This window comes from Bubalus kerabau, chromosome 20 (genome assembly GCF_029407905.1).
Source record: "Bubalus kerabau isolate K-KA32 ecotype Philippines breed swamp buffalo chromosome 20, PCC_UOA_SB_1v2, whole genome shotgun sequence".
Classification (NCBI taxonomy): Eukaryota; Metazoa; Chordata; class Mammalia; order Artiodactyla; family Bovidae; genus Bubalus; species Bubalus kerabau.
Genome location: NC_073643.1, coordinates 6,474,232 through 6,497,657, shown reverse-complemented (window position 1 = coordinate 6,497,657; position 23,426 = coordinate 6,474,232). Strand labels below are relative to the sequence as shown.

At 40.0% G+C, this 23,426-nt stretch overlaps 1 long non-coding RNA gene across 1 annotated transcript in view; it reads left to right on the top strand.

Moving 5' to 3' along the window:
• LOC129634995 (uncharacterized) overlaps positions 1-5,730 on the top strand; it is a 77,886-nt gene extending 72,156 nt beyond the window's left edge. Inside the window, exon 3 of the long non-coding RNA XR_008706047.1 lies at positions 4,649-5,730. This is a non-coding gene — a long non-coding RNA (uncharacterized LOC129634995). The remainder of the gene's footprint in view (positions 1-4,648) is intronic.
• The last annotated feature ends 17,696 nt before the right edge of the window (positions 5,731-23,426 follow it).

The following is a 23,426-nucleotide window of genomic DNA, read 5'->3' as shown; positions in this document are numbered from 1 at the left end:
TGGAGAGGGACATAGAGGTTGGGACAAAGAGAGAAAACACAAGAGAGCATTAATTGAGACTTGGATACTGCCATTTCTGAACCAATGCACTAATAGATAGATGGGTAGGCAGATGGATAGACAGATGGATGGACAGATTGATTGATAGATGAATGGATGGAAGGATAGATGAATGGTTGGATGGATAGATAGATGGATAGATGAATGGATGGATTGATATATGAATGAATGGATGAGTGGATGGATGGATGGATAAGATAAATGGATAGATGGATGGGTAGATGACTAGATGAAGGGTAGATGGATGGATAGATAGATGAATAGATAAATTTATATAAGACACTTCATGGCAAATAGATGGGGAAACAATGGAAACAGTAGCAGACTTTATTTTCTTGGGCTCCAAAATCACTGCAGATGGTGACTGCAGCCATGAAATTAAAGGACTCTTGCTCCTTGGAAGAAAAGCTATGACCAACCTAGACAGCATATTAAAAAGCAGAGATATTACTTTGCTGACAAAGGTCTGTCTAGTCAAAGTTATGGTTTTTCCTGTGGTCATGTATAGGTGTGAGAGTTGGACTATAAAGAAAGCTGAGTGCCGAAGAATTGATGCTTTTGAACTGTAGTGTTGGAGAAGACTCTTGAGAGTCCCTTGGACTACAAAGAGATCAAACCAGTCAATCCTAAAGGAAATCAGTCCTGAATATTCATTGGAAGAACTGATGATGAAGCCCCAATACTTTGGCCACCTGATGTGAAGAACTGACTCATTTGAAAAGACCCTGATGCTGGGAAAGATTGAAGGCAGGAGGAGAAGGGGATGACAGAGGATGAGATGGTTGGATGGCAGCACCAACTTGATGGATATGAGTTTGAGCAAGCTCCAGGAGCTGGTGATGGACAGGGAAGCCAGGCATGCTGCAGTCCATGGGATCACAAAGAGTCAGACATGACTGAATGACTGAACTGACTGACTGACATAAGACAATAAATTTCTTCTCTTTACATACACTAGTTTGAGTTGGGTTTCTGAGGTTTGCAACTGAAAGATCTCTGACCAATTGAATAAACCTGATAAAACAGAATTCTAGTGCTGCTCATTATCATTACATTGGTATGTGGTTTCCTGGTTTCTTGTTGAGTTTGGCTAAAAAGAATAATAGAAAATAAACATTCTTGGGGGTTAGGAGATGAGGGAAAGGGAGTCATTAAAAACAGGCAAATAGTATTTATTCCTACAAAGGTTTTTTCATTTTTTGGTTCGCCTACACTTTAGAATTGTCAAAAACCAACCAGACTCCTATACTTGCAAATATTTGGTTCTGTGTATATGCAGTATATGGACACAGTACAATTGGGAATGTAATGAAAGAATAATCATTTTCCAGAACTGGTGGCTTTTCTTGCTCTGATGATCTTAATGTTATTCCGAGGGGGAAGAAAAGGACAAGAAAGAATTTATCTTCATTATCATCTTTATACTTGGCGTCTTTGCTGAGTGGCTCAGTGACTGTCCTCCTGCAGATGCTCACAGGCTGCCAGCCTCCCAGCATCTGCTACCGTAGCCACTTGAAAGCTCAGAAGCTCAGTGTACAGCTGGACTCTACATTTACTATGGTCATAAGCAGAATCTCCAAAGCCAGTGGGATTTATCATCTCAAATGATTCGACTGGAAGAAGTATTAAATGCCCTTTAGCCATTTGCTCCAGCCTGAGCTCTTAGGGAATCTGGGATCATCTTTGACTTTTGACTCCCTCCAACTTACCGGCCACAGCAAAGGCACTTATAGAAATCAGTGGTCGCCATTTAAACAATATGTTTGTCTTTACCCTAATTACTCTTTTATATGCATCATAACCACTGCTTTGAAAGGATACCTTGTCCTCTGAGAAACGCTTTCCAAATATAGCCATGCAGATTAACCACAGTTTACTAAGTCAGAGATCATAGTGTACTCTCTAATTCTCCAAACACTAAGCCTCTGAGGCTGTTTGATTATATGCTCTTGTTTAAGATTTCCTTAGTGTTTATAAACTTTCTATCACTATTAACATTTCATCGGGAAAGGAAATAAAGTATTCCATTTTGGACATCCCCAACTCACAACAGCACCAATACTTTGGTCTCCTGAGACCAAGAGCTGACTCACTGGAAAAGACCCTGATGCTGGGAAAGATTGAGGGCAGGAGGAGAAGGGGGCGACAGAGGATGAGATGGTTGGATGGCATCACCGACTCAATGGACATGAGTTTGAGCAAGATCCAGGAGATAGTGAAGGACAGGGAAGACTGGGGTGCTACAGTCCATTGGGGTCACAAAGAGTTGGACATGAATGAGCAACTGAGCATAACAACTCACAGCAGAGATCTTTGAAGAGCAGTACATGGTTCCCTTCATGAACAGAACCTCCTTCCTTCATCAGCAAATGTGTGAAGGCAACAGGTTGGCTGTCCTGGTTCTGCTGAGATGTGGACTTTGGTGGAGGTTGTCAGCAAGTGAGCCTGAGGACATGCTGGGGGCAGGTCTTCTCTTAATTTCGCTCCCGTGTCTCTCACAAGATGAGAAATCTTGCCTCCCCTATGCGTGGCTTTCTCAGCAGCTTGCTGGCCTATTCACTAGTTGGGTTGATTTATGATTTAATTTTATGGATGATATCACACAATTATCTCCAGATGGAATAATCAGGATGAAGAGCTGCCAACCAACATTAGGAATGAAGCGGGTTCATCCAGCACCAGCCATTTCTGCACTGTAATTATTTTTTGTTTTGACTTCATAAATTTGTCCAGAGACCCTGGGTGTTCCTTTCCAGCAGGGCCTCATTTGTCTAATTCAAATGAGATTCTCTCACCCTGGTCCCCATATTTCTCCATATTTCTCTTATCACTCTGTGTCCAACAGTGGGACTCATAAATGATGATTTGTGGAGCTAAAGATATATAAAATCTAATCTGCCCAATTTATCATGTACTCACTGAGTCAGCTTAATGAATTGTGAATCTTAAAGTTTTGATTTACTTTGATGAGGGAAAGAAGCAGGGGACAAGCAGAGCTGGTGGTCTGCGGGGTCTCTCATGACTGAAATCACCTAAATAACCATTATCACATCAAAGCCAGACATAACAATACCAGCTGGAGCCATTGTGTCAACTGAGTTCACCGAGCCTTCCATTGTTAGGTGATTCTGTGATCCTATAGGACTTTTCTTATTTTTTAATTTAAAACCTTTTATTATATCACACAAAGTAGGATCTATTATTGCATGTAGGTTGCTATGTGTTTTATTATCATTTATAGAAAATGTGAGATAATTTAAAATATCACCAGAAAAAGAAAGATGTAAGAAAAAATAAAAATGATAAAGTCTACAAAGATTTAACAGTTAAACTTAAAAGTTTTTCCTTTAAACTTTTTTATTTTATGTTGGAGTATAACTGATTAATAATGTAATCGTTTCAGGTGTACAGCAGAGTGCTCAGTTATACATATGCATGTATCCATTTCCCCCCAAACTCCCTTCCCATCCAGGCTGCCATGTAACATTGAGAAGAGTTCCCTGTGCTATACGGTAGGTCTTGGTTGGATATCAATTTTAAATCCAAAGGACTTAAAAACAAATCCTACATGCAGAACTCTGAGAGGTCAGTCAAGCCAGGCACCCTCCATAATCCCTATTTGTCCCCAAGCAAAGAACATTATGTGCTTATTCTATCCAAAGAGCATCAAATAGCCCATAAAAGCAAGAGGTCCACCTTCATCGAGGGAGGAACAGAGCATCCTTGCATTAATCCACCTTCTCAGGTTTTAACATCACTGCCTTTCTTGCTCTTCCTTGGGGACTAGTTATAGATGAGGGTAAAAGGAAAAGAGAAAAGGAGAACGATGTCAGAGGATATAAATGACAGGAGTTAAGCTTCAAGTGACTCATTGTCTTTAAAAAAAAACTGTCCTAAGTCAGTTTTAATATTCCTTGTCACTAAATAAGGCTTTTAAAAATTCACTTCAGTGATTAATTGGTTTAATAATTCATGTCCAGTACATTGTGGGTAAAAAGAATGGGCTTATTTGTCCTTCATCTCTAAAGGAAGATACATTTGACATATGGAATTAGTTTCTGCCTTCTGTGTTTTGTGAGAATGGAATAGCGGAAATGTTTCCAGTCTACTAATCGTGGAGTGGAAAGTTCTCTGGTTCAATATGTTCCTCACAGGTAGGGCCAACTGGCCTGATGGAGATCATTAGTGAAACCTCCTCTAGCTAACTGTTCAAAGTGGCTGGCACAAGATAATTAGCTGTTGCAGAAATGACTCTGTAGGCCCAAGCAGCAAAAAATTTAAAAAAGTTAAATCTCCTCATCCTCAAATCACAAATCTGCCATGCAAATTCATGCCATTATAGTACAATTTCTCATCTTTAGTGCTTGGGCTAGATCATTCTTTGTTATGAAGTAGGGGGACTGTTCTATGCATTGTAGGGTATCTCAGAGATGCTTTTCACTGTCAGTAGACCCTAACCCCACCCCGCAATGAGACAGTCAAGCAGCCTCTAGACATTGCTTGATGTCTCCTAGGCGGAGCAGAATTTCCTGTTTGAGAACAACTTCTTTTTTTTTTTAATACTTCTTTATTTATTTGGCTGCCCTAGGTCTTCGCCGCAGCATGTGGGATCTTCAGCTGTGGCATGCAAGCTTAGTTGAAGCCTGTGGGATCTAGTTCCCTGACCAGGGATAAAACCCCGGCCTTCTGCATCGGGAGCTCGGAATCTTAGCCCCCGGACCACCAGCGAAGTTCTGAGAACAACTTTTTATACCAAGAGGGGCATCAGACTTATTTGTTTAAATTCTACATTTCATTTTTCTCTCCCTGTATTAGTTTACTAGGGCTGCCATAACAAAATACCACAGAGCAGTTGGCTTAAACAACGCGTATATTTATTTCTAATACTTCTGGAGGCCAAGTCTCAGATCTCAGTGTTGGCATGCTTGGGTTTTTCCTGAAAGCTCTGTCCCTGGTTTGCAGAGGGTGTCATACCCACTGTGTTCTCACTCGGCCTTACACATGTCCCTGGAGGCTGACACTGCTTCCTCATCTCCTACAAGACGAGTCAGATTGGATTAGGGTCCAGCCTAACCACCTCGCTGCAATCTAATTACCTCTTTAAAGGCCTGACCTTCCAAATATACTCACATTTTGAAGTCCCGGAGTTAAGAGTTTCAACATACAAATTTGGAAGGGGTGGGGGTATAAGATTCAGTCCCTAACACTCCCTGAGTAATCAAACATTTCGGGGGATTCTGGTGACGAGCAATTCAGTTCCTAAAGAAGAACAGGAGATAGTTTGCGATAGACGGTATCACAGGCTTGACTTTTTAAGTCCCGCATCCCCACCCCTGGGGTACAGCCAGCTAATAAATGTTTCATTGTTTTAACTCATTTTATTTGTAGATCGTATTTTTCACATTGATTATGGCAGAATCAGTGTCAGATTTGATCATTTGGAGGTATTACCTCATGCTAAGGTTCTTTACAAATATACATAGTGATGAAACAGGAATATTTATTTGTTTTACAAATATTTGCATCAAATCTGCAATATCAATCAAAAGCTTATGAAATCGGGTTGGTTATAGGGAAATTCTTGAATTTTACTTTTTACAATTTATTTTAATCATTTTTCCTTTAGTCAACAGACTTCCTTACATTAGTTTTTCAGTATGTTGCACTCAATTCATTATATGTGCTAATTAAAATATTGGGTTGGCCAAAATGTTCGTAAGGTGTTATGGAAAAACCTGAATGAGCTTTTTGGCCAACACAGTATATAATACTATACACACCATTTAATATTTTTCTGTATTTTGTAGCACTTTGCACAGCAAAGTTAAAGAAAAATGCTAGATTATGAATCTAATCTGTTGTGGAAATAAAAACAGTTGATTTTTTTTTTTTTAAACAATATTTGGGTATTGTTGCTCTGACTTACAACAGAGACTCCAGATGAATTGAAAATTGAAGTTTTTTCTAAGTGATACTTTGAAATACAATATAGAATGATTGGAAACAGGCACTAAAATCATTTCCCCTGCGACCCCAACATAAATCCCCAAAAAGCAGAGGACTTAAAAAAACAACAAATAAATGTAAGAGTCTTTAATGACAAATTTGTAGAAAAATTCTACATAGACAAATATATATTAACATGTTCTCAGTATAAATAGAGACTATTTTCTTCTTTACACATTTCTCAGCCTATCATTTTTTAATAAGAACATTTTACTTTTGCAATCAGGAAAAAAAAAATCCTCCATAAATGCTTGTGCTGGCTGTGGTGGATTAGCTTTCTACAAGAATCTCGTTCTCCTTCCAGAATGCCCCATCGTACTACAGAGCCTGACTAGCCAATAATTACATTTCTCTGCTCTTTTGTAGCTACAATTCCAAGTCTTTAGTTTCAACCAATCAGACTGACTTCTATGAGATTTGGAACAGGAAAGTGGGGCTCAGACATAGCTGGAATGAGGTATTTTTTCCCTGTAACAGCATTGAATTCAGAATGATTATGCATGTCAAGAGGCCAGGGAAGGAGCATCCAGTATTTTCACAGTAGATGTCTGGTAGGCATGGCATGGCTCTATGGGCACGGCAAGCGGATTTGCTTTCGGAGCTCACATTCTGAAGGCACTCTGGCCAGTGCCTTCCTGGATAGCTGCCCTCATGAACTAATTCCATAGTGTTTTTCCGAGAGATATTCATGGCACAGCCTAAGATCCAAGTCCTTCTTCTATTTTTTTTTTTTTTTTGGCTACACTGGGTCAGGATTGCGGCACACAGGCTTCTCTAGCTGTGGGGCGGGGGCTTTCTTCTTGTGGCTCAGTACTTGCCTTATGCAGGCTTCTTTAGTTGCATAGCATGGACGTAGTCGCCCTGCAGCATGTGGGATCTTAGTTCATGAACCACACAGGCGTTGAACCTGTGTACCCTGCATTGGAAGGCGGATTCTTAACTACTGGGCTGCCAAGGAAGTCCCCCTTATACTAATTTTTGATTCAATGTAGTTCTCTATATTAAATTTCTTTCTGCTTGGCTTATCTAGAGAGGTTTGTGCTTTATGTAATTGAAGTCTGACATACCCAAAGTCATAGGATACCATGTAAACTTAGCAGTTTATAACTTCTTATTAGATTTCTGATTCACAAGTAAACCACGCTGAAGAGAGAAAAAAATACATTATAAGCCCCTGTTTTTTTTTTTTTTTTTTTTTTGACGACACAGAGCTAATAATCTGACTGCCTTCTAAGAAGTTAAAATGCAAGGAGTGATGTATGTTTGCAGTTAGAAATCAGATTATGACCACAGTTATCAAGAAGGCTGCTCTGGTCTCAGGGAATACAAGGTCAACACTTAGCAATTTTCATAGTTGGAAGTGGGAATAGGGCATTAGAAGTTAGAAAGAAAAAATAACAGTTTTACATACCACTTACTGTCAGAGAACATTCTCAATTGAGAGACTTTTTTTCCTTTCACTATTCAAGATTTACTCTCAGAATTTACTGCCCAGCATGCAGTTCAGTGGGAAGGGTAGTGGTTTTGATGCAGTTTGCCCTGGCCTTGAATAAAATCAGTGTCACTTCTTACTGTTGCTGTTGTTTTCCAATTGGATTAAAGCCATGCTAATGAACATACATCCATAGACTATTAGAGCTAAAATTGCTCGATAGTATCCCCATTGGGGGATTCGGAAACAGGCAACGCAAAGGGATTTTGCCAAAGTTACTTAGTGTGAACACACACAAGAGTATCATCTTAATTAAAATAGTCCTCATAACAACCCACTGTGCGAATCCTATTATTCTGTTCTTTTCTGGATACACACAGAGAGGTTAAGTGACTTAACCAAGACACGCAAGGAGTAAGTGCTTCCGGTGGCATTCAAGCCTTGGCTAAAGTTTCTAGACTAAACCATTTTGTGGTTCCTGCGGGGTGGGTTCCAGAAAGGTTTCTTTTCACTATTGCCCCTGAATTTTCTGAACACTGAAGTCAAAATGATAGTCTCTACTCAGTAGAAGCAGCACTTTGGCTTAAGTTCTGCTCAAGGCTGGGGCAGTGTGCTGGGACGCACTGCAACTGGTGTGGCCCCTCTGAGTACAGTTACCATGAGTGGCAGCTTCCAGGGGGAGGGGAATGGGGATGGGGGCAGAAAATCTGCTCAAGAGAGAGGGCTGAGAATACAGTGTAGGGCTTCCATGTACAGTGAGTTTGCAAAAGTGATGAACAGTGGAAGTTAAAGCTGACATTCTGTTCAGTTCAGTTGCTCAGTCGTGTCCGACTCTTTGCGACCCCAGGGACTGCAGCACGCCAGGTCTCCCTGACATTATCATGAGTAAATCTATGAAACACTGGAAATTGGCTTTAGGAGCTGATGCTTAAAGTTGAACTGGATGTTTGTGTTGAAGTTTGACCTTAAATGGAGGAACCATGGCATTTTTTCCCTTCTACATGAATTATGATTTAGTCTTGACACTCTCTGGGTTTTTTGAATGTCACTCTCAGCAATTTAGAGCTATCTGGAGATGGTCAACTTTGAACAGGCATCACTGGGGGCCAGGGACATCCTTGTGGGCAGTGCAATCTTGGAAGTGATGGAGTGATCTTAAGAGAAGAGCAACATGGCAGGCGCCATGCAACAGTACTATTTTTTAATGAATTCAGTTGGGATACTTGAGGAGGACTTGTGGCTATATTTGGGATACTATTTTCAAGGTTTTGAAAGTCTTTGTATCAGTTAGGGTTCAGTTAAGAAAAGAGAATGACTCTTGTATTCCGGGCATTACAGATTTAATACAGAATTATGGATTTATGTGGCAGCTAGAAGAATGACAGCAAAACTGCTGTAGAAGAACAGTGGGACTACTAACAGAAGTCAGAGGAACTGATGCTCAAGATTTCAGCATGAAACACCAAGTTTGGTGATTTTTCAGCATTTTCCTAGAGGCTGTTACAACTCTTGAGAATCACTGAGAAGCTCCCACTGTTTGCTTTAGCTGAAAAGTGGGTCATATTCTGGAGGCCACCGGGAAGTTGCTGTAAACTCTTGTCTTGCTGCGGGCTTCCCTGGTGGCTCATCTGCCTGCAAGGCGGGCGACCTGGGTTTGATCCCTGGCTTGGGAAGATCCCCTGGAGAAGGAAATGGCAACCCACTCCAGTACTCTTGCCTGGAAAATTCCATGGACAGAGGAGCCTTGTAGGCTACAAGTCGCAAAGAGTTGGACCCGACTGAGCGACTTCACTTCTCTTCACTTGTCTTGCTGCTCATATGGCTGTACCTGCCTGCAGGTAATAATGTCTTCCTCTTTGCTTCCACCTCTCAAATCAGACATGAGTTTCTTTCATTGGCAAATCCCAGCCTGGAACCATACGTTGAAGAGGATTCCAGGAAATACAGTTCCTACCCTTAGAGTTTAGTGGTGATGGTATCAAACTGACAACAGATAATGGAATTCTAATTGTTGTTAATATGATACCAGTTCTAAAATGTGTTCTTAGTTGGCAATGATAACAGTAGAGTTGAGTAGAGTAAAAGGTTTATAAGTTGGGAAAATTCACAGATAATTTTGAAGTTGATCAGCATTTCAGAAAAAGAAATATCATGCTAAAATCAAAGAGACCATCAAGGATTAGGCATGAAGTTGATTATGCAAAATACAAATAGAAATTTACCTTAAACTTTCATAATATGCATGCAATCAAGTCATACATTTTTACTGGGTAGATGCCAAAGGAAATATAAAATCCCTAAAATGCATTGACCGAACCATGTTTTGAGAATAAATCACATTTTCTTGTAGATTTTGGTGGATACTGAAAATAACAACTTATTTCTGGGAAACAAATCCTTAATTTAAAAGCAAAACTTCTCAGAGGCAGGAGGGAAATATTTAATTTGGGAGCTACATGTCTTGCTACATTATAAACTTCAGGAATTAATTCCAATGTAAGTGGGAAAATCCATATTTTGAGGCACAATTGTTGTTGGTATTGTTCTCTTCCTAGTACATAATTACATTATCTATATTTAATCTTTACTGCCTTTATAGCTCCACTCTGATTTCTGTTGTTAACCAGTTCCACTCTTTTATCAAGTTGAGACCTCAGATGGGTGTCTGTTGTGTTCTTCTAATAAGCCAAATATGCTATTTCCTGGGCAAAAAGGATTGGAAACAAGCTTCCCTTGGGAAAAAAGTACAAAAAGCGTCCATCACTTCCCTGTGTAAGCAAGTGATCAAAATGCAGGGTTTTAATTTCTTTTAATTAATAGGCCTTCAACATATGGATTTGGGAAGCATTTTCCTAGTGATAATTGTAAGAAAATATTCAGAATTAAATATTAGAAAACTTCTAATACTTTTAGAGTTTTTATCAGGGATTGGGAGCTACTCCTCATGTCCCTGTATTTTGCATTGTTTTTAATTTATAGAAGTTTCTGTATTTCATATAGTTAAAACTAACACTTCAATTCATCTCCAATTTCACCTTTTAAAAAATAAACTGGTATCTTTTATTTATTTTTTTTGTTCCGCCTTTTGTTGAAATTTTTTTGTTTGTTTGTATAATTGAAGTATCGTTGCTTTACAATGTTGCGTTAGTTTCTGCTGCACAGCAAACTGAATCAGCTGTGTATGTACTTAATGCTTCTGACTTCCTTCAAGATGGGGCCTATTGTTACCATTCTCACTCAAACTCTGTCCTGCTTCTCAAAAGAAATGAAGGCAAATAAACTGTTCAAGAGACAGGGAAGTGACCTATGTTAGTTACACTGCATAAAATAGAGGAAGGATTTTGCTTTTCCCAAGAACTTACATGTTTACATTTTGCTTTTAATTTCATGATCCTTTTTTTTTTTTTTTTTTAAGCCTATGGATGTCTGGCTATTCCTGTTATCATTTGTTGAAAAGGCTGTTCTCTCCACTTTATCTCTCACTTTTGTAGAAAGTCAACTGGACACTTGCTCACGTCTGTTTCTGGGCTCTCCGTTTGGTTCTGTTGGTCTGTGTACCTGTTCTACCACTAATACCACATATGCTCAGTTACTACAGCTGGGCGGTAAGCCTTAACATCAGCGAGAGGTATGCCTTCCACTGCACTCTTCTTTGTCAAGACTGTTTTAGCTGTTACCTGTGCCTTTCCATATAAATCATATAATAATCTTGCCTGTCTCGAGAAAAAAAACTCACTAGGATTTTGAGAGGAATTGTACTTAATATATATATGAACTTGGTGAACTGACATCTTTAATATGTTGGATTTTTCAGTCCATGAACATTTGTATTCTATTCTTTGACTTAACAGCATTTTGTAATTTTCAGCATACAAAACCTGGACCTTTTTTAAGTACACACTTTTAGAGTGTGTATCTAAGTATTGAAATAATTGTAATGATAATTGTGTTTTAATTTCAACTCCTGCATATCATTAGTACATAGAATGGTTAATTTTTGTGATATTAGCAATTATGTATCATAAGATGCACTGGGATGTGTTTTCCCTCTTCTGTTTTCTGGAAAACATCACATAAAATTGTTTTTAGTTCTTCTTTAAATGTTTTGTAGAAATTCTCCAATGAAAACATCCCGCATGTGTTTTCTGGAAGTCCTTTGCTTTCTCTATGATCCAATGAACATTTCTTTGGGGGGGGGGTTATGTGTTATTAATTTTTCCAGCTTTATTGACATATAATTGGCTATCTAATTTTAGTTTGACGTGGTTGTTGTTCTGACAGTAAGCTGTGTCTGACTCTTTGCGACCCTAGGGACTACAGCATGCTAGGTTCCCCTGTCCTTCACTTTCTTTCTTCTTGACCCACATGCAGGAGTTTGCTCAGACTCAGGTCCATTGAGTCGGTGATGCTGTCCAACCATCTTACCCTCTGCCCCACCCTTCTCCTCCTGCCCTCAATCTTTCCCAGCATCAGGGTCTTTTCCAATGAGTTGGCTCTTTGCATCAGGTGGCCAAAGTATTGGAGCTTCAGCTTCAGCATTAGTCCTTCCAATGAATATTCAGGGTTGATTTCCTTTAGGATGGACTAGTTTGATCTTCTTGCAGTCCAAGGGACTCTCGAGTCTTTTCTAGCACCACAGTTTGAAAGCATCAGTTCTTTGATATTCAGCTTTCTTTATGGTCCAGCTCTGACATATGTACATTAATACTGTAAAAACAATAGCTTTGACTATACATGCTTTTGTCAGCAAAGTGAAGTCTCTGCTTTTTAATGCACTGTCTAGGTCCATCATAGCTTTCCTTCCAAGGAGCAAGTGTCTTTTAATTTTTTGGCTGCAGTCACCATTTGTAGTGATTTTGGAGCCCACCAAAATAAAGTCAGTCACTTCTTCCAATTTTTCCCCTTCTATTTCCCTTGAAATGATTGGTCCAGATGCCATAATCTTAGTGTTTTTAATGTTGAGTTTCAAGTCAGCTTTTTCACTCTCCTCTTTCACCCTCAAGAAGCTCTTTAGTTCCTCTTCACTTTCTACCATTAGAATGGTATCATTTGCATATCAGATTGTTGACATTTCTCCCGGCAGTCTTGATTTCAGCTTGTGATTCATCCAGCTTAACATTTCGCATGATGTACATTACATATAAGTTAAATAAGCAGGGTGACAATATGCAGCCTTGTCTTACTCCTTTCCCAGTTTTGAACCAGTCAGAGGTTCCATGTCCAGCTCTGTTTCTTCTTGACCCACATCAGGCTTCTCAGAAGACAATTAAGCTGGTTTGGTATTTCTATCTCTTCAAGAATTTTCCACACTTTGCTGTGATTCACACAGTCAAAAAAGCTTTAGTGTAGTCAATGAAGCAGATGTTTTTCTGGAATTCCTTTGCTTTCTCTCTGATCCAGTGAACAATGGGAATTTGGTTTCTAGCTCCCTTGCCTTTTCTAAATCCAGCTTGTATGTCTGGAACTTCTCAGTTCACATATTGCTGAAGCCTAGCTTGAAGAATTTTGAGCATATCCTTAACTAGCATGCAAAATGAGCACAGTTGTACAGTTGTTTGAACATTCTTTGGCATTGATCTTCTATGGGATTGGAATAAAAACTGGTTTTTCCAGTCTTGTGGCCACTGCTGAGTTTTCCAAATTTGCTGACATTTTAATGTATCACTCACTCCTGTGAGCGTCCAGGAGTCTCCGGTGGAGGCCTGGGTTGGCGGTGGCCTGCTGCAGGGTTGGGGGCACTGAGTTCAGCAGTGCCTGCACGGGACCTTTTGAAGGAGGTCACCGTTATCTTCACTATCTCCACCATAGTTTGGTCTCAGGTCAAACAGCTGGGAGGGAACACAACTCTACCCATCAACAGGAAATTGGATGAATGATTTACTGAACATGGCTCCGCCCATCAGAACAATACCCAGTTTCTCCCACAGTCAGTCTCTCCCATCAGGAAGCTTCCAAAAGCCTCTTATCCTTATCCCTCAGAGGGCAGACAGATGAAAACCACAATCACAGAAAACTAAGCAATCTGATCACATGGACCACAGCCTTGTCTAACTCTATGAAACTATGAGGCATGCCATGTAGAGCCACCCAAGATGGACGGGTCATGGTGGGAGAGTTCTGACAAAACATGGTCCACTGGAGAAGGCAATGGTAAACTTCTTCAGCATTCTTGCTTTGAGAACCCCATGAACAGTATGAAAAGACAAAAAGATATGATACTGAAAGATGAACTCCCCAGGTTGGTAGGTGCCCAATATGCTACTGGAGATCAGTGGAGAAATAACTCTAGAAAGAATTAAGAGACAGAGTCAAAGCAAAAACAAATCCCAGGTGTGGATGTGACTGGTGATGGAAGTGGTGTGGTCCAGTGTGGTAGAGTACAGTATTACATAGGAACCTGGAATGTTAGGTCCATGAATCAAGGTAAATTGGAAGTGGTCGAACCGGAGATGGCAAGAGTGAACATTGACATTTTAGGAATCAGTGAACTAAAATGGACTGGAATGGGTGAATTTAACTAAGATGGCCATTATATCTACTACTGTGGGCAAGAATCCCATAGAAGAAATGAATTAGCCCTCAGAGTCAACAAAAGAGTCTAAAATGTAGACTTGGATGCAATCTCAAATATGACAGAATGATCTGTTTGTTTCCAAGGCAAACCATTCAATATCACAGTAATCCAAGTCTGTGCCCCAACCAGTAATGCTGAAGAAGTTAGAGTTGAATGGTTCTATGAAGACCTACAAGACCTTCTAAAACTAACACCCCCCCCAAAAGATGTCCTTTTCATTATCAGGGACTGGAATGGAAAAGTAAGAAGTTAAGAGATACCTGGAGTAGCAGGGAAATTTGGCCTTGGAGTACAAAATGAAGCAGGACAAAGGCTAACAGAGTTGTGCCAAGAGAACCCACTGGTCATAGTAAACACCCTTTTCCAACAACACAAGAGATGACTCTACACATGGACTCACCAGATGGTCAATAATGAAATCAGATTGATTATATTCTTTGCAGTCAAAAATGGAGAAGCTCTATACAGTCAGAAAAAACAAGACCATGAGCTGACTGTGGCTCAGATCATGAACTCCTTATTGCCAAATTCAGACTTAAATTGAAGAAAGTAGGGAAAACCACTAGACCATTCAGATATGACCTAAATCAAATCCCTTATGACTATACAGCAGAAGTGACAAATAGATTGAAGGGACTAGATCTGATAGACAGAGTGCCTGATGAACTATGGATGGAGGTTCATGACATTGTACAGAGGCAGTGATCAAGACAATCTCCAAGAAAAAGAAATACAAAAAGGCAAAACGGTTGTCTGAGGAAGCCTTACTAATAGCTGAGAAAAGAGAAGTGAAAGGCAAAGGAGAAAAGGAAAGATACACCCATCTGAATGCAGAGTTCCAAAGAATAGCAAGGAGAGATAAGAAAGCCTTCCTTAGTGATCATTGCAAAGGAATAGAGGAAAACAGCAGAATGGGAAAGACTAGAGATCTCTTCAAGAAAATTAGAGATACCAAGGGAATATTTCATGCAAAGAGGGCACATTAAAGGACAGAAATGGTATGGACCTAACAGAAGAGGTGTCAAGAATACACAGAAGAACTATACGAAAAAGATCTTCATGACCCAGAACCATGATGGTGTGATCACTCATCTAGAGCCAGACATCCTGGAATGCGAAGTCAAGTGGACCTTAGGAAGCATCACTATGAACAAAGCTAGTGGGGGTGATGGAGTTCCAGTTGAGTTATTTCAAATCCTAAAAGATGATGCTGTGAAAGTGCTGCACTTAATATGCCAGCAATTTGGAAAACTCAGCAGTGGCCACAGGGCTGGAAAAGGCCAGTTTTCATTCCAATCCTGAAGAAGGGCAATGCCAAAGAATGTTCAAACTACTGCCTGATTGCACTCATCTCACACCCTAGCAAAATCATGATCAAAATTCTCCAAGCACGCTTCAACAGTATGTGAACAGAGAACTTCCAGATGTTCAAGCTGGATTTAGAAAATGCAGAGGAACCAGAGATCAAATTGCCATCATTGAGAAAGCAAGAGAGTTCCAGAAAAACATCTACTTCTGCTTTATTGACTGCGCCAAAGCCTTTGACTGTGTGGATCACAAGAAACTGAATTCTTAAAGAGATGGGGATACCAGACCACCTTACCTGCCTCCTGAGAAATCTGTATGCAGGTCAGGAAGCAACAGTTAGAATTGGACATGGAACATGCTGGTTCCAAATGAGGAAAGGAGTACATCAAGGCTGTATATTGTCATCCTGGTTATTTAAGGTATATGCAGAGTACATCATGAGAAATGTTGGGCTGGATGATGCACAAGCTGGAATCAAGATTGACAGGAGAAATATCAGTAACCTCAGATATGCAGATGCCACCACCTTTATGGCAGAAAGCAAAGAACTAAAGAGCCTCTTGATGAACATGAAAGAGGAAAGTGAAAAAGTTGGCTTAAAGCTCAACATTCAGAAAACTATAGTCATGTCATCTAGTCCCATCACCTCATGGCAAATAGATGGGAAAACAGTGGAAACAGTGACAGACTTTATTTTTTTGGATTCCAAAATCTCTGTAGATGGTGACTGCAACCATGACATTGAAAGACCCTTGCTCCTTGGGAGAAAAACTGTGATCAACCTAGACAGCATATTAAAAAGCAGAGACATTACTCTGCCAGCAAAGATCCATCTAGTCAAAGCTATGGTTTTTCCAGTAATCGTGTATGGATGAGAGTTGGACCATAAAGAAAGCTGAGTGCCATAGAATTAATGCTTTTGGACTGTGGTGTTAGAGAAGACTCTTGAGAGTCCCTTGGACTGCAAGGAGATCCAATCAGTCAATCCTAAAGGAGATCAGTGTTGAATATTCATTGGAAGCACTGATGCTGAAGCTGAAACTCCAATACTTTGGCCACCTGATGTGAAGAACTGACTGATTAGAAAAGACTCTGATGCTGGGAAAGATTGAAGGCAGGAGGAGAAGGGGACAACAGAGAATGAGATGGTTGGATGGCATTAGTGACTCAATGGACATGAGTTTGAGCAAGCTCTAGGAGTTGGTGATGGACAGGGAGGCCTGGTGTTCTGCAGTCCATCGTGTTGCAAAGAGTTGGAAATGACTGAGTGACTAAACTGAACTGAACTGAGTAGTACCATTTTTAGGATTTTAAATACCTCAGTTAGAATTCCATTACCTTATTAGCTTTGCTTGTAGTAATACTTCACACTTGACTTCACACTCCAGGATGTCTGACTTTAGGTTAGTGCCCAGACCATCATGGGTATCCAGGTCATTTAAGACCTTTTTTGTATAGTTTTCTGTGTATTCTTGCCACCTCTTTTTTATTCATTTTAAATTAGTTTTATCGTTATTTTAAGTAATATATGTACATAATAAAAGCAAATCTGAAAATTATAAAGGATAGAAATTGAACAGTAATATTTGCCCAGAGTCCTTGATCTGGTTGCCTTCCACAAATGTAACCAATAGAGAATGGTTGGTCAGATTTCCGGTAGAGTTGGAGTTATTCAAGTCTGCCACCTCCTCTTAATCTCTTCTGCCTCTATCAGATCTCCACTGTTTGTCTTTTATCGTGACCATCCTTGCATGAAATGTCCCCTTGATAGAGATCCCTAGTCTTTCTCATTCTATTATTTTCCTTTATTTCTTTCCATTGCTTGTTTAAGGCATTCTTATCTCTCCTTGCTATTCTCTGGAAGTCTGCATTCAGTTGGGTATCTCTTTTCCTTTCTCCCTTGCCTTTTGCTTCTATTCTTTCCTCAGCTATGTGTAAAGCCTCCTCAGACAACCACTTTGCCTTTTTGCATTTCTTATTCATGGGGAGGGTTTTGGTCACTGCCTCCTATACAATGTTATGAACCTCCATCCATAATTCTTCAGGCACTCTGTTTAACAGATCTAATCCCTTGAATCTGTTCATCACTTTCACTGTATAGTCATAAGGGATTTGATTTAGGTCATACCAGAATGACCTAGTGGTTTTCCCTACTTTCTTCAATTTAAACCTGAATTTACAATATGTACTTCCAGGCCAAACTAGCCTGCTGCTCCAGGTATCTCCTGATTTCCTAATTTTGCATTCCAATCCCCAGTAATGAAAAGGACATCTTTTTTGGTGTTAGTTCTAGAAGGTGTTTGATAGCTCAATTGGTAAAGAATCTGCCTGCAATGCAGGAGACCACGGTTCGATCCCTGGCTTGGGAAGATCCCCTGGAGAAGGGAAAGGCTACCCACTCCAGTATTCTGGCCTGGAGAATTCCATGGACTGTATAATCCATGGAGTCGCAGAGAGTGACTTTCACTCTGACTGAGTGACTTTCACTTTCTAGAAGGTGTTTAGGTCTTTACAGAACCATTCAACTTCAGCTCCTTTGGCATCAGTGATGAAATTACTGTGGATTACTGTGGCGGAGTAATGGATTACTGGGGGGCAGTAATTACTGTGGGGCATCTCCAACAAAGATGCAAGTGCTGGCCTTCGGAAGACAGGCTGTCAAACACAGAAATGAAAGATTCAAAATGAAAAAGGTAGATGATTGATCTGTTATGCCAAATTATTAGCAAAAAGAATGCTACTCATTTATCACAATTCATGTTCATGCCTGCATTTATATCAAATCCCCAAACTAAGGGCTTCCCGGATGGCTCAGCAGGTAGAAAATCTGCCTGCGATGCCGGAGACCTGGTTTCAATCCCTGGGTTGGGAAGATTACTGTGAAACTGGATTTCTGTGAAACTGAATGGATTGCCTTAGAAACAAACCAAGATCATTTTGTTGTTTTTGAGACTGCATCCAAGTGCTGCATTTCAGACTCTTTTGTTGACTGTGAGGGCTACTCCATTTCTTCTAAAGGATTCATGCCCATAGTAGTAGACATAATGGTCGTCTGAATTAAAGTTGTCCATTCTAGTCCATTTTAATTCACTGATTCTAAGATGTCAATGTTCACTCTTGCCATCTCCTGCTTGTCTATATCCAATTTATCTTGATTCATAGATGTAACATTTCAGGTCCCTACACAATATTGTTCTTTACAACATCAAACTTTACTTTGACCACCAGACACATCCACAACTGAGCATTGTTTTTGCTTTAGCCCAACTGCTTAATTCTTTCTGGAGCTATTGGTAATTGCCCTCTGCTCTTCCCCAGTAGCATATAGGACACCTGCAAACCTGGGGGGCTCATCTTCCAGTGTCATATATTTTTGCCTTTCATACGTGTACTCATGTCAATGGGTTCTCCAGGCAAGAATACTGGAGTGGGTTGCCGTTTCCTCCTCCAGTGGACCACGTTTTGTCAGAACTCTTCACTGTGACCCATCTGTCTTGGTTGGCCCTGCAAGGCATGGCTCATGGCTTCATTGAGTTATGTAAGCCCTATCACCACGACAAGGCTGTGATCCATGAAGCAGAGTGGGTTGCCATTTTCTCCTCCAGGGGATCTTTCCAACCTAGGGTTTGGATCTTCCTGACCCGAACCCTCATCTCCTTTGTCTCCTGCATTGCAGGCAGATTTTTTACCTTCTGAGCCATTAGGGAAGCCCTTAGTTGGGGATTTGATATAAATGTAGGCATGAACATGAATTGTGATAAATGAGTAGCATTCTTTTTGCTAATAATTTGGCATAACAGATCAATCCTTTACCCTTTTCATTTTGCTTCTTTCATTTCTGTGTTTGACAGCCTGTCTTCCAAAGGCCAGCACTTGCATCTTTGTTGGAGGACTTCACATTCAAGGCCTATGGAAAGGGCTAAGAATTAAGATCATGCCTCCTCCACAAGTCAGTAACCAAGGCCTGACAGGTATAGGGATATAAATACCCCATTTTCCTCATTCTTTACCTGTTAATACTAAGGACTGTGTTTTACATCACTTTCAGAGTTTCTGCCCAGTATTAAGCTCTGGTTATCTATACGGCAGCCCACTCTATTGTGTTTTTCTTCTCTGTATTTCTGTGTCGCTCACCTACCCACGTTATGTGTACTTCCTGATAATCTGCTTGTTTTCAAAGCTATGTCTCAGTCTATTTGGTGGGAAGCTCCTTATAACATATGTAGTATCATATATGAATAATCTTATGCTTATGGGACACAGTGATTGCAAACTGACATATAAACTGATAATCAGAAAATTTTGTAAGGAAGAAGCATGGAATTTACATTTGTATCCTATATTTAGGCTCATGGAGCTTGTGTGTGTGTATATGTGTATTATGCAAAGTGATCTTTCTATGAGATGCATTAAAAGTAAATTTAGTGGAAATAAGTGTGCTATTTCAGACCACATTTAAATGGAATAGCATTCCAGGGCTCCTGCCATGCTCTTGGCTGCTTGAAGGAAACTCAGATCCTAGAGTGGAAATTTACTGAAAGTAAACTCAAATTTTTTCCCTGGGTTTTTCCTTCCTCAAATAACACAGGAAACCAAAACAACAACAAAAGTGCCTGTAAAGAGCACTAGTGGAAAGGCAAATGGGAGATGAATATTTTTGCAATATAATTACATGAATTACAGGCTAAACATTTGGCATGCAGCTTGGTTATTTTCCATCATGGAAAGAAGAAAATTTGTAACTGAAAGTATGGATGAAAGGGAAAATTTTTTGAATGTTTCTTGCCAGAACATATTTTTGTACAGAGATCATGAGGCACTTGTTGAAACAGCACAAATTATTGAATGTCGGGTTAAGGATATAGGTGTAGCTGCAATGTTTTGGAGCCAATTGGGATAATTCTCAGGGAGATGCCAATGAATAGAATGGGTTAATATTGCAAATAGTTGTTCATTCGGAGGATCAGTGCTGGGAGGGTAAAAATGGGTATGGCAGCAAATGAAGAGACTTTGGGAACAGGTGAGATGGAGAGATGAGGAATATAAGGCAAGAAAGTGTGGAACATTACCTGAGCTTACGTGCAGAGGGTCCCAGGGGCTTTACCTAGAAGGAGAGCCACATCCCCTTGCAAGCTGATTCTTTCTCAAGAATGTTTTGGACTCTCAACTTTTTAAAAGCAGAAATTTATTTCTTCAACATTAATGTTTTACTTGTATTTGTAAAGTTCACGTATGATTGCACAGGTATTAGCTAAATGACCCTTGCAACAGTTATGTGAAGTAGGTCCAATGGTTTCCCATTACTACTCTTATCAGACTAAAGAAACATAACTTATCAAGAGAGTTCATGTCAAAATGCAAAGGTCCCTGGGAGTCAGTAGCTATATAATACTCTGGAGGGAAAAATGTACTGAGCAAGTCCCTGTTTGAAATGCAGGTGAGAAGAGATTAGGGCATAAGCAACATGGATGGACCTAGAGATTGTCATACTGAGTGAAATAGGTCAGAGAATGACAAATATCATTATGATATCACTTACGTGCAGAATCTAAGCAGAAATGGTACAAATGAACTTATTTATTATACAAAACAGAAACAGGCTCATAGACATAGAGAATGAATTATGATTACAGTGTAGAGGGGAAGAGTGGTAGGGAAGGGATAGTTAGAGAGTTTGACATGTACACACTGCTGTATTTAAAATACATAACCAAGAAGGACTTATAGGGTACTCTGCTCAGTATTATGTAACAATGTAAATGGGAAAAGAACTTGAAAAAGAATAGATACACATATATGTATAACTGAATTGCTTTGCTGTACACCTGAAACTATCACAACGTTAATCAACTATATTTCAACCTAAAATAAAATGTTTAAAAAAGGAGATTAGGGCACAGAGGATGAGAATGTCCTGGAAAGCTGAATTGTGGACTTCTTCCTGGGTAAAATCTAGTGCCTCGAGGCAGAACCACGCTCAAAACTCAAACATTTCATTGTGAACTGCTCAAAAATTCCCCAGACATGTCTCCAGATCCCCTGTTAATGCTTTGTGAAGTTCTAAAGAAGAGGAAGGAAAAAAAAATCATCTCTACCTTAAATGTAGTATTTAGGTCAGGATGATTTGGCCTCCTGTTTAATTCAAATACTGTAGAAGGCTTGCTTTCTCCACCTAGTGGCCAAGAAAAGATTTTCATCTCTATGGAGATAGAAAATGGCAGGAGAGAAAGAAAACCGAACACGCAGAAAAAATGAGAACCACTATGAATCGTTGAGTATTTGTGCAGATGCTGTGCTCAGTGCTCACATGCATTGCCGACCCCCACAGCTGGGAGGCACAGATCATCATTCCCTTCATCCCCATCTTACTGAAGCAAAGAGGATTTAAGTCACGTGGCTCAACTACGTGCCTTGACCAAGCTCATGTCGTTTGAATGTGGCACAGCCAGAATTTTAACCCAAGTGTGTGACTCTAAAGCTAGTGTGCTTTGTGGATACATTTGCTTCTAGAACACAAGGATGCTAGACATTCTGGGATCTCTCTTGAAATCAAGCCACCAAGCTTAATAATAAGACTAAAAAGAGTGGAAAGAGGGACAGAGGACCTCAGAGTGAGCAATGAGGAACTTTGGGGGGGGGGTGTGTGTGTGTAAGAGGAGTCTAGCTCTTTATTTCAAAAAACACTTTGTCAATTTTCATTATCAAGCAGATATAGTATTTGTTCCTCTTTTGTCTTCCAAAATACTACACATTAATAGAGAGTGTATTTCAATCCAGTAAACCACATGACACAGGCTTAACAGATTCCACAGAAGTCTGTGGAATAAAGGGGTTGGATGTGCAGGGAGGAATTGTAAAATCTGCAGCCTGTAGCCTGCAGAGAATGAGAGAGAGACAGAGAGGGATAGAGGGAGCACTCATAGCCAGATGCGGTGGCCAGTGTCCCCCACCTCCTCTAAGGGAGCAAATTCCAAAAGTATACATAATTAAAAACAATTTTGTTCCTGGACTATTTACGGTTTCTCCAGCTCTTTAATATACAAAGCAAAATGAGATGGTACATTTGGTGGTGGTTGTTTCAGACTGGGGTAAGGGTAATGAGATGGATTTCATTTATTCAAAGCACTGGGAAAACCTATATTTTTTTCTTAATGGGTTGGGGCATGTGCTCCATCCTGTGAGTAGGGAGATAGAGAAAGAGCAAACAAGGCTTTTCTCTCTACCCAAGTCACATTTTAATTTTTTGTTTGAAGTTTCTGATACTGATATATAGCAAATGAATGAATGACTTCGGGCCTATTAAAGCTACAGTCCTGAAATGCACTTACCCTTCTCTCTGAAATCCTTGTGGAATCACCTTCCACATTTGCTTGGTGTTTGGTACAGAGCAGTGGGGTTTCTTGTGGGAAGCCTTTTCCTAAGATAAGTTAGGCTCTCAGTGATGTAGGCAGATCTGACTTTTTCATCTTACTACTGGTGAGCATCATCGTGTGGTCCAGAAACAGCAGCAGCAGCATCCTCTGGAAGCTTATTAGAAAAGCAGATCCTCAGATCATGCAGATCTGTTGACTCAGATTCTGGGGATGGGGTCCAGGGATCTGTGCTTAACAAGCTTCCAGGTGATTCTTGTGCCGACTAAAGTTTAACCATCACTGCATTTTAGGCAACAAGGTCACCTTCCAAAAGTGAGAGACAAGGCCTATCAACCACAGATGACATAGAGACACATTAAACCTGCCACGCTATATTGTTACTCCTTTTTATAAATCACTAAGACTGCTCTGTAAATTGTTGTTAAATTGTTGCAAATCCCTCCTTGATACTTCAAAAAACAAACAAAAAGTAAAAACAATGCATGAATGTAATGGCAAGTGATCTGATCATTAGGAATGCATATCATAGTGACATAAATGCTGATATTCCATGAAAAACAAATCCAATCTTCAATCACAAGTCTTTGCTGGGCTCTCAGAACAGATGTAATTATATACCCCTATCTTTCCATTGCTGGCTTCCCCGGTGGCACAGTGGTAAGGAATCTGCCTA